The sequence below is a fragment of the Tamandua tetradactyla genome, chromosome 13 (assembly GCF_023851605.1).
Source record: "Tamandua tetradactyla isolate mTamTet1 chromosome 13, mTamTet1.pri, whole genome shotgun sequence".
Classification (NCBI taxonomy): domain Eukaryota; kingdom Metazoa; phylum Chordata; class Mammalia; order Pilosa; family Myrmecophagidae; genus Tamandua; species Tamandua tetradactyla.
Genome location: NC_135339.1, coordinates 41,459,996 through 41,473,449, shown reverse-complemented (window position 1 = coordinate 41,473,449; position 13,454 = coordinate 41,459,996). Strand labels below are relative to the sequence as shown.

At 34.4% G+C, this 13,454-nt stretch overlaps 1 long non-coding RNA gene across 1 annotated transcript; it reads right to left on the bottom strand.

Moving 5' to 3' along the window:
- Positions 1-9,250: 9,250 nt before the first annotated feature.
- On the bottom strand, positions 9,251-12,808 carry LOC143653113 (uncharacterized). The gene is made up of 3 exons (XR_013161108.1): positions 12,629-12,808; positions 11,285-11,335; positions 9,251-9,359 (listed from the first exon to the last, which is right to left on the bottom strand). It is a non-coding gene; the product is annotated as an uncharacterized LOC143653113 (long non-coding RNA).
- Between the last annotated feature and the right edge of the window lie 646 nt (positions 12,809-13,454).

Genomic DNA, 13,454 nt, shown 5'->3' with positions numbered 1-13,454 from the left:
ACACAATATTGTAGATATCACCAATTTAGAATAAAAATATCACCAAGTTTTGGAAGAAGAATATGTTCCAAAAATGTCTTAAAGAGTTGATTTAAAGTACTTCTTTCTATTGTATTATACACAGACACATATTCAGTGTTTGTTTTGAAGCCTAAATAAAAAATAATTACTAATGAATGCCTAATAGAGATCTGTGTACATAGTTGTATCCAATAAGTATTTATTGAATACGTTAATTGATGCATAATGTAATCAACTAGTTAATTCCTGTATTTTTCTTCTTCTGCATTTTCAGTTTGCCATCTTTTTGGGTTAGGGTGACAATATTTTTTCTATTTTGTTTTTACACACTGCTGATAAGAAGAGTTGATTTGTAATTGACCTTTTTCATATTCTCTCCTTTAAGTTTAAAAGGTAAATTATAAGAATTATGTTATGATATTATATATACATATACATATGTGTCTATGCATAATGTATGCATATATTATATTATTAATGCATGTCTATTATATTATTAGTTATATTTGTATTTTTACCTACCATCATTCCCTTCCATCCCTGTACCTGCAAACAGTTCCTGCATTCCATGGTGAAATCTCTATCTATGGTTCCTTCTTGAATCTGAGTTGACCTATAACTACTTGATCAGTTGAATATAGCAGAAGTGATACTGCATGACACCTGAGACTAGATCATAAGAGGCCACCTACCATATAAGAAGTCCAACTATCCTGAGATATTCATGCTATGAGAAAGCCCACGTAAGCCAAGTGGCTTAAGCTGTGTAGACCCATTCTGATTGGGCTGAGCCACACACAACTTACCTGAAGTAACCTCATCAAAAGTCCGAGTTACAATGGGTTCACTCCCACAGGAGTGGATTAAATTTTAAGAACTTGTTTCTCTGGAGGTACGTACAGTTTCAAACAGCCACAATTACTAAAAGAAAAAAATTGCTCACCAGAAACTCAGTGCTACTGTAACAGAAGTGAATTAGTTAGTGATGGCTTTAAGACTAGATGATTGATAGAACCTGCAAGGGACCTGATGATTTAGGTTACTGGAGGCTCGGGGAGAGGGATCATCATTATATGGTGGCAGAAACTCATTTAACACGGTCACTTCATGGACTGTATATCTAATAAACTCATGACCTGGCTGGATAGATTTTCAGGCAGAATGCAGAAAACACCTACTGTTGTTTTCCAAATTGCCCATGTTGAGACATCCAGTGAAAAATCCCAAACCTCCTAGTGGTGCTTTACTAGTGAAATGAAACAATGGCTATAGTAAAGGCCATTCTAAACATGACATAGCAATGCATGACAAGAAACCCTAAAAGGATAAAGTTAAACTGCAATTGACTGCTGGCTAGCATGAAGCACAATGCTCTTTAAGAGAAGACGATATCCAGATCCTCTACAATGTAATATCACAATGTTCAGACCCAATATAAAATCACTAGCAGGAAATGTGATCCAAACCAGAAGAAAAATCAGCCAGCTGAAACAGGCTTAGAGATGACAATGTATAAGCAGGTCCAGGTGGTAAATAACCTCTTATAATATATTACTCTTAAAGCATCTGGGAGAACACTTATATGGAATGGTTAGAATATATAAATTCATAGAGACGGAACATGAAGTATAGGTTGCCAGGGGCAAAAGGAAGGAGGAATTTGGAGGTAATACATAGTGGATACAGGTTTTCTGTTTGGGGGTGATGGGAAAATTCTGGTAATGGGTGGTGGTAAGGGTTGTATATATAATATTATGAATGTGACTAATTCCAATTAAATATATGATTGGGAACAGTTGAGATGGAAAATCTTATATTGTGTATGTTTCCATAATTTAAAAAAGGGCAACTAAAGAAACAATGGTGATTAAACCACATATTGTTTCTATATGAGATCTAATAATGGAGGAGAAAATGCCAAAAAAGACATTTTTAGGACATATGAATAAATTGGAATACAGATATCAAGGTTTAGATCAATATTAAATTTCTTAAACTTGATAACTGCACTTAAGGTGATTCCATAAGGGAATAAATAAATATCATGAAAGTATAAAAGTGCTTAAGAAGGCTGATGTATACAACCTACTCTCAGATGTTCCGAAGATAGACAGATAGATAAATAGATAGTGAAAATATAGGAAACCATCAAAAGTTGGTGGATCTAGGTATTTGAGTGTGGTTTTGCATTATTTTCACCACTGTCCTATAAGTATGAAATAATTTCAAAATAAAAGATTGAAAAAAGAATAGGAAATCTACATATTCCTAAATCTATTAAAGTAATTGAATTAAAGTTAAAAACTTTTCTACATTCTCTAGACTTAGATGGCTTTAAGGTGAATTCTAGCAAAAGTTTAATGAAAACATCATAGAAATTCTAGAAAACACTTACACAAAAAGAAAAGGAAGGAGCATTTCCCATGTCATGTGATGAAGCCAACATTTCCTATATATCAAAGCTAATAAAAAATTTACATGACAAGAATGCTACATTCTAATATTCCTCAAAAAACATAAAGCCAAAAAATCCTTTCAAAACATTAAAAAATGTTTTAGCAAAAGGAATCCAGCAATATATGAAAAGTATAATAATCTATGACCAAGTAGGGTTTATTTCAGGAATTCAAATAGATAAACAGCAATAAAAACTACAGCTGAAATATAATGGGGAGAAAACACTATATTCTTTCTCACTGTGTAACCTAAAAGTTGGGATTTAAGTGATGATTGTGATTACAGCATCACTATATAGGCATTCCCTTTTACTTTCTGATATATTAGAGTAGACAGAGGGAAATACCTTGATCTCTCATAATGACTGTAAAACCTTTTTCTTGTGCCCTTGTGATTGAGTGTAAAAACCTTGTGACTGACCTGTACTTGTCCCCAATTTATGTAGTTTTTCGGCTTTAGAATCTTATGATCATTAAAGACAGCCCCTAATGTTTATTAATAAAGGGCCTTGGGTCAGCTCAGAATTAACTCACCCTGATTCCAGTTATCCTGATAACCAATACTGGATCTAACAAAATGGGTGCCTGACATGCACAGTAGCTTACACTTTAACCTACAAGTCACCTATACCTCATTATAATACTAAAAATCACCCCATCATCATATTAAGACCAATATTTTCCTACATATATTCTGTAACTAAGCATGTAATCAATCTGCATAAGTTCAATAAGATCCCTTCTAATTATATTATCTGGAGCCACTGTGCCCATTATCGTAAAATCTGCCCCTCTTTTGACACTGTGAAACTATCAGAATTACTGCAGTTCTGGGACACATATTTTTAAGGCCGGTAGGCCATCTGATCTCCTCCTTCATGCCTAGCAATAAACTTTCTTTATTTGAAACTCCACATGGCTATCAATAAACTCTTTCTTTCTTTGAAACTCCAGTGACTCAGAAATTGGTCATTTAAGCATCTCTGGCAGAGAATCCAGTGTCTTTGCCTGGTATCACCTGCAGTTTAATGAAAAACTTATTAGAGTTTTGCCCTCAGTTCCTGGAGAAGCAAACTCTGTACCTTTGAAATTTCCTTGTTAGGAGTGTCTTTTATTCTTCACAGGCCCAGGACCATACCTGATGATTCATATGTTGATGAGATGACAGGGAGGGGCCAGCCACACCTGCCGTCTGAGGGTGGAGGCTGGCTACACCAGAAAGACTAACCTGGCTATTCAGGGACTGTGGCATTGAGCCCTGTCATATAAATGCCTTGCCTTGACCTGTAGGAGGAAAAAGGGGCTGCAGATTGCGTTCAACCCCACGGGCATTGGTTCCATCATTCACGCTGGTGTAATCAGGCCAAATATAAACGCAGGGCCATTGAACCTCCAGTGGACTTCCATGATTCAGCAAATACCTCCCTGCTGTGTCAGGAGGGGGACGTGTTCTGACTCCACGTGGAAAAGACAGGGCAGCTTGTTTTAGAGATGCTCCCAGACCTCACCCTCATCCCTTCTTTTGGCTCATTGTTTATATCCTTTTATTATAATATGTCTTAAGTATAGCACATTCAGTGAGTTCCGTGAATCATTCTAGCAAATTATCAGACCCGAGGTGGGACTGGGAACCCCCATAGTTGTAGCAACTTGAACAGAAATTCAGACATCCTGGACCCCTGAACTTGCTCCTGGTGGATGTCTGAAGAACGATCTTTGAGAGGTTTAACATTACCCTATGGATTCTGGCCTGACTCCAGGAGTTAGACCCAGAACTAAATTGTACTGATGGACATTTTTTATACCTACTAAGTTGGTGTCAGAAGCTGTTGTGGAAGTTCAGTTGGAGTTTTTTGGTACCCTTCCCATTCTGAAAGGTCAAAACATAGCAGGTAGGTCTACTCTCTTCCTTTTGTTCAATATTGTCCTGCGAATCCTAGGCAGTAAAATGAGGTAAGAAAGGAAGCAAAAGACATATATTTGGAAAAAGAAATAAAAAAACCTTTATTTAAAGATGACAAGCTTTGAAATCTAAGAAATATACAACAGTGCTGCTAGAAATAACAGGTGTATAGGGATTTTAAGGTTAGAGTGTCAATAAGAATGATCATTTCTATCTATTATAAATAAGCAATCAGACATTGAATTTTAAAAATTATCGTATTGTAGATGCCACTTAAGGAAACCGCAAAGACGTGAAATTTTTAGGGATCCATTTAGCTTACACACTGACTACTACAAAATATTGCTGATAGAAATTAAAGAACTCCTATATAAACTGAGAGATGTGTGAAGTTCTTGAGTCGGAAGACTCAATGCTATAAGATATTAATTCACCCCAAGGTGATCTGTAAATGTAATGCAATCCTAATTAAAAACTCAACCAAACAATTTGGAAAAAGAATAGCAAATTTGGAAAACTTTCAGTTCCTGATTTTAATACTTATATAAAGCTATTTTACTATAGGTGCTGTAGTATTTGGCAAAAGGATAGACATATGGACAAATGAAGCAGAACAGAAAGTTCATAAATAGATCTGCAAATGTATGGTCCATTGATTTTCAATAATGATAACATAATTTAGTAGATAGAGAAGAATTGTCCTTTCAACACAAGCTACTAGAAAAACTTGATATCTATGTTAAGAAAAAAAAATTGTACTTTGACTTCACCTCTCAGCAAGCCGAAAAAATAAAAATAAAAATGGATTGTATCTAAATGTAAAAGCTAAATCCTAAAACCTTTAACGTGAAAACATAGAACAGAATCTTCTCTTCTTGAGAACAGACAAGGATCACTTTGACAAGGTACAAAGAATTGACACATTATTTTCAGAGCCTGAAATGGTGGCTGTTTGGGCTATGCCATGATGACATGTTTGGTAAAACTGTCATTACAGTAACTTAGAACGCAGCTCATTTACCTATTGAAATTATGCAGATAGGAGAAGAAGAAAACACAGATTTAAGTGCTAATAGTTTGAGTTGATTGTCGCTTGGCCGTTTTGTCAAGTTAGTACTGGAAAGGGCTAATGCCAGAAATAAATGTTCATTTGCTAGTAGTAATGAAAAGAAATAAAGAGCGTCCTTATATTCAGGGACATGTGAGTTTGCAAGACTTAACCTCAAAAGATGAAAGATCAAACTGACTACTGCTTTAAATATCAAAAGGTTAATTGAAACTCAGCCTTGAGAAGAGGATGAAATCAAGGGTATGGACATTGCATATTGATTAAAACTCTGCATGATTTCAAGTGGTGACCCAAACATTCTCTCAATTGTAAGATGGCTCAGAAAAATAGTAAACTCAAAGTTGCAGTGTTCCCATAAGACTTGAATGCCCGATGATGTGGAAGCAGAAATACGCAAGTCTTAAGAGGATTTTTGTGAGAAGAAAAACTGGGAATGTTGTGATGTTGTGATTGGTGTATATGTGAGGCCATGAACCAGAGAAGCTGTAAGTCCTAGATGAGACACTCCCCACCAGCATGTAACGGTGTGCATGTACATTCCTGAGCACTATAGCTATGTGTACTTAAACCACTCCTGCCTCATATCAGTGACTTCAAAAAAAACATGTTAATAGTCTTGCAAATCCCAACTTGGCTCTGTGCCTTCCTGGTTCTTACCCAGATATAACCCCCAGTAACCGGCCAGGCTGTGTGGAACACTCTGACACCTCCCAGGACCAGTTTCCCAGTCTGTAAAATAGTTTTCCTAATAAGCTGTTACTATTTTGCTATACAGAATGGCCTGCTTTGTTTTTCAGTCTTGAGTACCTATTAAAATGTGGTAGAACCTATTCTGTAGGTTTATGGCCAGACACATATGGAAATGATTGGCGTTAAATAGATAAGAAATAGATTCAATTGAATGTTAACTACTAAAGAAACCTCTAATCTGAACTTAAAACAGATCTTCCAGTTTAAGATTTAGCCACAGTCCTTGAGTTTGCAACCATGTATAGGCCAGAAGCACATTGAAAAGCTCCAAGAACCCTACGATGCCCTTTTCAGACAAGGGCAAGGAAGATATGGGAGAAAAAGGAAAAGTTCTTTGAGTCAGTGCAAAGGGCCACCCAGGAGAAGGCATTAAAAATCCTCTCCCAGTGATATATTCCTAATACCCAGAGCAGGGAATCCTTGCATACTTTGCTTAGTGAGGTTTCTGAGTGGCAGCAACCAGTGATGAATATATATCCTACTTTTTTTTCCCCCATTTTCGAAGGGAAATGTTATTATATTCATCCTGTCTTTGTTCTAATATGTACATTATGTGTGAGGACAGAGATCATGTTTTTCTTTTTTTTAATTAATAAAAGATGGAGAAGACCTCTTATGTGCTGAAGTGGACACAAATTACGCTTCGATAAAGCAATATAAGCTAATGACAAAGGGAACAGAAACATTTTGCAAGCTTAAGTAGAGCATCTCCAAAGATACAGCTTTTTATAAAAACTTTTATGGGCATAGGACTTGGAAGAGTAATTTGTTTTATGGTTTTATTCCATTCTAATTTTGCATGCTTTATGGTTTACCAAACTAACAACTCCTTTTTTAATTTTTGGTATGCTGGTGTATATTTCTGCTTAAAATGTTCCCAAATGTGAAAGATCTGCCTTATTCCATAAACCATTTCCTTACTTATGTCTAACTTTGAATCTTAGTTATGCATGAAGGAAAGAATTTGTTTGAAGTCACCCTTCAAAATATGGAATTGAAGGAATTGTAAATCATAGTTTCCATATCTCTGCATACTTCAGAAAATTTTAGACATGGCAAGGCCATTTTGACCCATATTACCTTCCATTATGACTTTTCAAGCATATCTAAGTGTGAGTATTTGACAGGTGTTGAAATGCTTGCCTTACTTTGAATTCTATTTTCAGATACAAAAAAATATTTTGTGGCATAATTTCCCAGCCTTATTAGCAGTCTCTATTTTCCTGCTTCCTATTAGCAATAACCACCATGTCCCTGCATCCTTCACCTTTTACAAAATTTACTCATTTCAAAAATGATCCCTCTTTGAAATTCATGATAAGAAGACATAGACTTGATTTTAATGATTCTAAACCAAGCAAGGATAACCCTCAAACATGAAGGCTAGTTGTATTAAGGCAGATAACCAGGTGTTCTCCTTTTAGGGACAGATCTACCTAGGATAAGTAAGTTTAAATTCAGAATGAGGGATTTACAAAATTACACTTTAGAAAGTAGTCTAGTAGTTGGCCTGTCATAGTTATTGTCCAGAAATAACTGGAGTAAACATAAGATAAATGGCAGCCACTTTCTGATAATCCTATTTTAAAGGAATTCCAAAAGATGAAATTAAACAAAGTCTTATTGGGCTTCTGAAAGCAAATCTTGATTATAAATTTCTAAATATAGTTAAAGACCCATTATATTAATTCAACATTTTGATAAATTAGGTATTTATTTAATTGAAATTTGTTTAAACTCATGATAGGAAAATAGAGTGGGCAACAGTATATCTCAAGATTTCTTAAGAAACATAGATGTTTAAATTCAAAATTCAGATGAAAAGCAAAGCATGAAGCCTCAGTTACAGGATTTGAAGCCAAATGAACTGTTGTTCATGTGCCATATAGAAAAGGATTGAATGTCTGACTACCTTTTTTTTTTTTCTTTCAACTTTTATACTGAAATAATCCAAATTCACAAGCCAGGTAAATACTTGTATTAACTAGTAGATTGATTTTCAAATATATAGATATTTGTATTATATTGAGAGTACATGTAAAATAATAAGCAGAAAATCAACTGCCCAATAAAAGTATGCTTGTAGGTCACAAAACAGCCAATTAACTAAATTAGAGAATCACTAATAGATATAAAAATATTTTGTAACTCACAATGATTAAAGGGATTGCAAATAAGGACTTGATTTACAAACTATGAGATTGGGAATGTTTACAAACATTAAAAATAATCAATATAAGTTAGCAAATATGCTAATTGCTCATTTTCAGTTATGTAACTTTATACAGTTTTTCTACAGTGCAATTTGGCAATATTTTAATTTAAAATTCCATTATACAGAACCCAGTCATATGGCAAGGAAAATGTACTCTAGCTATTGGCCCATGAGGAAAGGAAATGTGTTTTACTCAACATATATCACTGACTAGCATGCCAATTATAGGAAATGGTTTAAGTAATTAAAGCAGGTAAATACATTACAATATGCAATACTTAAAAAGGCTGAATTGATGAATGCAAGTTAAACTATAAACATAGTTTATATGGGGAAGGGATATGGCAAATTTTACAGGTAATTTTCAACACCTGTATTTTATTTCAATAAGCACATCATGTTTTATTTTAGTTTAGTTTTTGTGAAAATAAAGGAAATCATTTTCTAGCCATTTTAGTGATCATTTGGATTTTGGAATGATGGATTAATTCTGTAGATTATCTGGTTAAATTTGATTTTAGCTCTTTGGTATAATTTAAATCAGTCTTCCTGTCTGAACATTTAGCCTATAGTTATCTGATGATTTACCTAACATCCCAACATTCACAATATCTCCATAAATATGGCATTTTGAAGAAATATGTCTAACATGAAAAAAAATTTATGAAGTTTACCTTTGATTCCATGAGCTTAGTGAAAACTTCTAAATATGTAACCATTTTGATTGTTCCATAAATGTATATTTCATTGATCATGCAGTACTGTTTAAATAAAGACAAAGCCTATAAAATGATGGGCTAGCTTCACAATCCATTTTAAAACTAATTTCTATTTCAGTCATATTCATCTTTATTAGTGGTGTAAACTCTGGAGACTGTGGTGGACTGCCAAGTTTGGACATTGTCTTGTTCACATTCAGTTGGGTGTGGGTTCAATTCCCAGAGCCTGCCCATGACAAAAAAAAAAGGTCAATGTTAAAAAGAAAATATAAAAATGCATCTGCAAATATTGATGGAAAAATAAAGATGTCCTCTTTTATTCAAGTCAGGACATTTGACAGAGCCTTTATTAATTCTTCCTTTGTATACCTCTTTAACAGACATTTTAAAAAGCATGTGTGCTTGTTTGAAATTGTTATGTACCCCAGAAAAGCCAGGTTCTTTAATCCTCATTCAGTGTTACTGGGTGGAATCTTTTTGATTGTTTCCATGGAGATGTGACCACCCAAATGTGGGTGGGAACTTTTGATTAAATGGTTTCCATGGAGATGTGTCTCCACCCATTCAAGGTGGGGTTGCTTACTGGAGCTCTTTAAAAGGGAGCCAGTTTGGAAAAAGCTTCAGAAGTGAAAGCCCATACAGCCAGAAAACTTTGGAGACGCAGGAGAGTCATTTTCCCTGGAGAAGCCTTATAAAATGAGGCAAAAAATCTAGCAGATGTTGGCCATGTGCCCCATCTGCTGAGAGAGGTGTTCAGAAGCCAGCAGATGCCAGCCAGGTGCCTTCTCAGCTTGTAGATGGGTTCTGCAAAGAAAGCATCAGCCTTGAAAGCAAACTCTTGTTGGTACCTTAATTTGGACATTTTCATGGCCTTAGAACTGTAAACTCTCAAGTTAATAAACTCCCTTTTTAAAAGTTGTTTAATTTCTGGTATATTGCACTCCAGCAGTTTACAAACTAAAGCAATTGCTATTGTAATAGTAGCCACTCCACCTTCCCTTGTTTGCATTCATAATGAAAAATAAAAAACTAAACTTATTAGACTCTGGGAGATAGACTTTTTGGCCAAGAGGCCATCTGATCTTCCTCTTTGCATGTAGCAATAAACTCCATCTCTCTCTGAAACCCTGGTGTCATAGATTGGCTGTTATGCATATCAGGCAGAGAATCCCGCATTTGTTCTTTTTCAATTGCATGTGACAAACACCAAAGATCAAGGATCCCCAGCAGCCGGTTTCAGAATGCCATAGTCTCTGGGGAAACTGGATCATCTTGCTAATGCTTCAATTTTGTACTTCTTCTGGCCACAATCATTTGAGCTAACAATTTCTTATTGTTTAAACAAAAGCATTGATTGTTATTTGTTTTAGCAGCTGGATACTGAAGCAGAAACTTTCTATATTTAAAAGTAAATTTGCAGCTGTAAGCAAAAATTAAAATCTCACTCTTTTTATTGCTTTGTAGAATAAAATAAAGTAAAATAAGAAAATGGGGGGGGGGGTGTGATGGTGTCTCCGTGGCAGAGCTCTTGCCTGCCATGCCGAAGACCCAGGGTTGATTCCTGGTGCCTGCCCATGCGAAAAAAAAAATGGATCATAAGTAAATGAAAACCATATTTGAAATCCTACTATTACATGACAGTTGCAGCTAATTTTAAATGTGAATTCCCGGGTGCATCAAGTGATTGACTTCTGACTGAACAGCCTAATTAGAGACATTTCTGGCCATTCATATATGCAGTAAAAAATAATATTTATATTTTTCCTTCAGCCTGTGATATAGACTTTGTCCATCTTGTGGGCATCCAGATAGAATGGATTCTTCCTTGAAGTTGTTTAGAAATGGGCCAGTTTTGCTCTAAAATGGCTTTTCATATGCCAGGAATCTTTTGAGTGGGCAACTTTTCTTGAATAAGTTTAAAAATATTTGCCATCAAATAGACTCATAGAATTTTGGGCTGGGAGGGTCCCTGGAGAACAACCACTTCATCTTTTATTTCACCAGTGATAAATCTGAAAAATTAAAATACTTATGAAGTTATGCCAGAGTTGGGCCAGAATGCAGGGTTATGTTCCATCTACCCAGCTTTCTATTCCTGCACATAACCTCTCTATTATTTATTATAGTACTTAATGCAGTATTGGCACTTACTTTTTTTTTTAATGACCATTAAAAGTAGTAGGATACTGGAATTGGACCAACCTACAAACAGAGTAATTGCAAAAAAGTGAGTTTTAAAGAATCAGTTATTTCATACATTACAGGCATTTCTAACTTATAAAATGTGTGAGGTAGACTCTTTATAATGACAGCCCTATGCACTAATTTATATAATATAAACAAAGTATTTGACTATATATATGGAAGGAGATGGCATTGCATCGATAAATATTTTTTGAAAGGAGTTAAAGAATAAAAAAATCAACTAGAAAACCAGTGATCAAGCAATTTCAGTGATAATACTTGAACAATTCTGATCCAAATGCATTTTATCTACACATTTTCTGAGTATATATAGGTATAATAATATGTTTTAGTTTTATTTTGGTCGTGTATCTAGTGTTTTGAAATATCTTACAAAAATGGTCACAGAGATTTGTCATAGTGGATAAGGAACATCCATTATGATATAAAAAAACAATATTTTTTCACAGACACACTCTAAGGAATTGCTAATTCTTATTTATGTGTTTTCTTGATAATAGGTAAAAAATATAATATTCAGGGGACATGCAAGTTTGGATAGGGATGATACATGTTTCTGGACATCAGTGAACCTTTCTTGTTAAAAATAGACCTTAGATTCTCTAATGATATATGAAAGAAAACTTTTAGATTAGACATTTAAGTTCCCCATTTTGATGGCCAAGTTCTATGAAGATTTTTTTATATAGGTATCCTTAATTTTTAGCCAATGTGTGCTACTGAAAGCTATTGACACCTTTATAGGATGCATTTAGTGGTGGCAAAAAGACAAAAGTGTTTCGCAAATTTAACTTTTAAAGTTTGTCCAATACAGGGAAGCTGACAGCTTGTTGTAACCCATTAAAATGGACTAATCTTATAGCATCCTGCAGCTAAGATGAGATGCTAAAGATTCTAACATAATAATGACAATAGTAATAATAATTAATGAAATGTTTCAGAAGCCTTGATTTCTTATCAAAGACCAAATATTTCAGTAAATGCAGTGATCATATTTTCAGCTTAATGTTAAATAATGGATTAAAAAATGTGAAAGGACTGCAGCTTTTTGTTCAAAAGACTCAGTTATTTAAAAGTGTATTCAGCCCATGACGAGATTGAGAAGGCCACATCTATACTTGGAGAAGAATAGAAGATTGCTGCTTTATTGAGCGAGTGACCCACATGGGGCTGTTTTTAGTATAAAGAATATTAAAATAGTTTGTGTTGTGGGGGCAAAACTGTTAGAAATAAAATAAAATACTCTATGTTTTATATATTTTTCAATACAACTGAAGAAAGACTACATACTTATTTGTCTTGTGTGGATGTCCCATTGCTAAGACTCTTTAATCTTTATGGCAAGATGGCCTGATGAAATATAGACAATGGTGACTCAGGCAGATGATCATCTATATCAGACCAGGCTTTAGCTATATTTTAAATCAGGGTCTCTTGAGAGCAGGACATGACTTGGTTAAGTACTTTGAAAAGCACCTTTGTTTGAAGGTGACCTGGGAAAAGCAAGCACATAAGAATACTGTTTTGTTAATGAACCCAGACCTATAAAGATGACTAAGTGCTATAAAATTCATTAGAAATTCAGTCCATTTTCACCTGCCCATTCACTTTTAAATGATTTGTATGTCACTTGATCAACAAAAGGATCAAGTGATGCTTTAAGTTTTGGTACTCAGTTAAATTTGTAAACTTTACTAAATTATATTTTTTATCTCTAAGTAATAAAACTTATCCCCTTAGGACCAAAGAAGCCCTCTTGCCTGTCTTGATCAAGAGCCATGCATTTTGTGTTAATTGAAAAAATATTATAAAGTTAAAATCATAAATGTAAATATTTCCATTTAAATATATTACAATATATATTTGCTTTCCAACTTTTGATGTGCAGATGAGGACTTTTCTTTGAGATATTTGTGGAAAGAATTTCTAGAATACTGATGTATCATCCATGGATTCTGTTTTTATTTTCTTTAACTTAAATACCTTTGCAAAGTAATTTTAATGAATAATACTTTTAGGTATGTGTTTTCCCCTCAATATTTTATGAGTCTCCCCTATATCAAATTTAACAACATTTGTTTTGGCAACTCAATATTTGAACTCATTTCAATACATT